The sequence below is a fragment of the Tupaia chinensis genome, unplaced genomic scaffold, assembly GCF_000334495.1.
Source record: "Tupaia chinensis unplaced genomic scaffold, TupChi_1.0 Scaffold143929_1, whole genome shotgun sequence".
In the NCBI taxonomy this organism is placed as follows: Eukaryota; Metazoa; Chordata; class Mammalia; order Scandentia; family Tupaiidae; genus Tupaia; species Tupaia belangeri.
The window spans coordinates 55,631-59,663 of record NW_006203780.1 but is presented as its reverse complement, the minus strand read 5'-3'; the positions used below and the strand labels follow the sequence as shown (position 1 = coordinate 59,663).

General features: G+C 38.2%; 1 long non-coding RNA gene across 1 annotated transcript in view; it reads left to right on the top strand.

The window, feature by feature from the left end:
* LOC102485436 (uncharacterized) overlaps positions 1-4,033 on the top strand; it is a 12,341-nt gene that overhangs the window by 5,951 nt on the left and 2,357 nt on the right. The window contains exon 2 of the long non-coding RNA XR_001369552.2: positions 346-443. This is a non-coding gene — a long non-coding RNA (uncharacterized LOC102485436). The remainder of the gene's footprint in view (positions 1-345; positions 444-4,033) is intronic.

The window sequence follows — 4,033 nt, the reverse complement described above, 5'->3', positions numbered from 1 at the left end:
GATTTCTCATCCCCCTCCCCCTTTCTGTCACTCCCCATCAAGCACACTCACCCTATGGCAAAAACCTAAGGGGAAAAAAAAAGAATTTTATACAAGTTCAAATTCAGAATCCAGTGACAGTGATTTCTGTTAGGCAGTTTGGAGTACTGGTGAATGGTAGCATTATTTTATTTGGAATAAAGTATTATGAAGTCAGAAAATTATACTGTACAGATAGGAATCTCACCTGAAAGAACACCCCTATGGCCTGGATACTATATTAGTACTTCAGAGCAGTGGCAGAAGAGCCTGGGAAAGGAAAAAAAAAATTGTTTACCTAAAGTAATTGTTAATCTTTCTTTCTAGAGTGGACAAAATTTGAATAATCCTACCTTCTCCTGAAGTACTGGGTGTTGCTCAGAGGTTTGGACTAACTTTCAGAAGGGATAGAGAGTTTGACTGAGGTGAGTAGGCAATGCCCTAACAATGTTACTTATAGGAGAAAGCTTAGAGTGTGGCCTGGCGTGAAGTTATAACCTGTCATTCTGAGATTGTCTGTCTACAGTGCTCTGTAAACAGACTCCATTCTTTCAATCTGTAGTTATCATTTCCTGTGTCTGAGTTCACTTAAACCTGATCTGTCACCAAATTTGGCAAGTAGAGAAAAGTGGATGCACCCCTATCTTGGTAGGTTTTCCTAGTAGTTCAGGAAGGGTTTGCCAAAGTATTTTTGCCTTATAAGAAAAATAGAAATAAATTAGATTTGAGATGTGTCTTTCCCAGAGTGTGGTTATTTGTAGTTACTAGACATTCTGATGTTCGGCTAGTGTTATCTGTTTTTTTATGAGATTTCAATTAAATGAACCTTTTGACCGTTTTTTTTTTTTTTTTTACTTTGAAATTTTTTTGTGTGACATTGAGGTTAACACAAACATGACTTGCAATACCATTCGTATCCCTCAACAAATTTTGTGACTTATGTGGTTTCAAAGAGTTTTCCACTTAATAGCAACAATGTCTTATTAAGATGATAAATTCTGCAGAAAATTTATAAGAGTTTTTTTTATTTCTTCTGTTTTTTAAAGGTATTTTTGCTGTAGGACACACACACTCACTAGAAAGAATTTCCTCCACCTCCCCTCTACTATGGGGTATGGCCAATTCTGTAATCCTTTCTTTTCCTCTCTCCTATAATTTTGGGTGTACACACACATTCACTCACTTACTCATGTACCTGGCATGGTTTTCATGCCACTGTATCTGGGACTTGAACCACATACTCAGTCATGTGTGGGCCCTACTACCTTAACCACAGTGCTTCCCACTGACCCATAAGAGCCTATTTTACATTATGTAAAATAGAAAAATTAGACTATATGACACTTTTAGTTTAAACCAATTTTAAAAATGTAAATAAATGTACTCTGGTATGAGAAACAAATCCTTGTTTTGTTTATTAATTAAAATTTGTGTGTGTGTGTGTGTAGGAGTTCTTCCCTTAGTACACATATGCATGTCAGAGAGATACCAAGACAGTGAGAGCAAAAGTAAGAAATCTCTCCCTATGGGGGGATGGTTATACCACAGTCCCTTCTCCTCCTTTGTCCTTCTGAGATCTTAGGCTTGCATGCACATGTACACAGTGTCACTTTTAAGACACTATGCCCGGTACTCAAACTGTGGTAAGCCATGTAATAGTCCAGTGACATAACTGCTAGACCATCTGTTGCCTCCCCCCACCCTTTTTTTTTTTTAAGTACAGAGACTTACAGGATGTAAAAATCTTAAGAGTTCATCTACTAATGTACACAAAATTGCTCTGTAGGTTTTTTAAAGGTTTTACACATGACTGTGAAGTTCTATTGATTGTATCTGACATGTATTTAAGACTTTCTGCCTCACATAATATTGTTAAAAACATTGCTGGGGCTTAAATGTATTGTTTAGCATTTTCTGTGTAAGGAACAAACTAAGTATTCTAAAAATTAGCCAATTTATTTGCTCAAGGTTCCTTGGATCTACATTTTGGGGTGAGATCAGCTGGGTAGTTTCTATTCTGGTTGACTGGATGGCAAGTGAGGCTTTAGCCATGTGGTGCCTCAAGAGTCTGATTTGTTTCAGATGACTTCACTCTTCTGTCTAGTGGTGTGTGCTGACTCTTGGTGAGGCCCATGTAGCCACCAATTTAGCTTCAGGATTTTTCAATAATGACTCTGCTAAGAAGTGAAGCACTGTTGTGAGCAGGTGGTGTGGTGGTTAAGGCACTGGATTCCCACATGGGCTAATGAAAATCACACTGGGCACTTATCCAAAATCCTAAACGGAGACTAGAAGAGAAGGGATTGTGGTGTGGCTATTCACCATTTCTCCCTTTCCTTCTCTCTGTTTGTCTCCAGTGAGCATATGTGCCCTATGATAAAAGCAATAAGGAAAGAATGTAAGCACTAGTGGGCAAAAATTTTCCAGACTTAGATTCCTATCACATTTTCTTTTTTTGGTTTATTTTATTCATGATAGAGCATGCATGTCCACTCAAGATTGAGAGAAAGCGAGAAGCACATACAGGGATTCATTATCATGCTTCCCCAGCTCTCTAACTCATCAGGATATTAGGCATGTGCACTTACTCACAGGCTTGGTTTTATTCTGACCTGAGGATCCAAAATCATGGTTAATCATATGCCTTCCAAGACTGAAGTTACATTTGTTATTGACTCCAAGCTGGACATGCATTATGATTTTTTTTCTATCAATTTTTGCTATGGGGCATATGTGCTTGCTAGAGAAAGAGAAAGGAAGAAAGACGGAAGAAGGAAGGAAGAAAGAAAGTAGCAATCTCAAACCAGAAATATGGCCATGCCTCAGTTTCTTCATTCTCACCTCAGGATTTTGAGCACATCTGAATGAGTGCCTGGCCTGCTTTTTAAGGTATTGGGTCTGTGACTTGAACCATGTTTGGCCATGTGAGATCCAGCTGCATTAACCCTCATGTCATGGGGTGGCCTAATAATTTCCATTTCAATATGATTTAATTTATGGATTTTCATTATATTGTCTCTTTTTTTTTCTCCTTTTTATTTTTTTTGGAGAGATTTTTGCTATAGGGCGCATGCGTTTGCCAGACAGAGAGAGACAGAGACAGAAAGCAGGAAATCACCGCCCAGGGGGGATGGTCACGCCGCAATCCCTTCTCCTCCGTTCTCCCGGGATCTTGGGCATGCACGCACACGCGCCCGGCGTGAGTTCTAAGCCACTGGGTCCAGGACATAAACCGTGGTCGACTACATGGGAGTCCAGCGACATAGCCATTATGCTAACTGCTGGTTCCCATGGTCTCTTGATCTTTGTCATTGATGGCTGTTTTGTAGCTTTATAATATTTAGTTTTTGGGTTTTTTTTGTTTTTTTGGTTTTTTTTTTTGAGAGGTTTTTGCTATAGGGAGCATGCTCACCAGTAAGATGTTTTATATTTCTTTGAGTTTGTGCTGGTTGTACGTGTGTCTGGGAGCTTACTCAATCAGTTTCCTAAAGTATAGATAACTAGACATTCAACCTTTTTTTTCCATTAGAGTTCAGTTCCAAATGTTTATTTATACTGTTTAGTTTTATTTATTTGATTTTGGTATTTTCCCACTTACTAAAGATGTTAAACATGTTTTACACATTTATTGAACATTTGGAAATCTAGCTAAAGTGTCTAAGTGTCTTTGCCTACTTTTCTTTGGGGGAGGTCTCTTTTTTCTCATTAAAATTGTTTAGTTACAGGGTCAGGATGTAGCATAGTGGCTAGGGTGTTGAACTCCCACAGGACTGACCATGATTTGAGTCCTGGACCTGGTAAGTTTCTCTCTCTGTCTTTATCTGGTGAGTATGTGTGCCTGTAGCAAATTTTTAAAAAAGGGATAAATAAAATTGAATAAATAATTCTTAAATTTTAGTTAGTATTTGGGAGGCAGGAGGATCCTGCCTAACAAGATCCTGTTTTTTAAAAAGTTTTTTGTTAAAAAAAGAGAAGTATGTTTGATTAGACATATGGTCATTATTTTCTCCCCCTC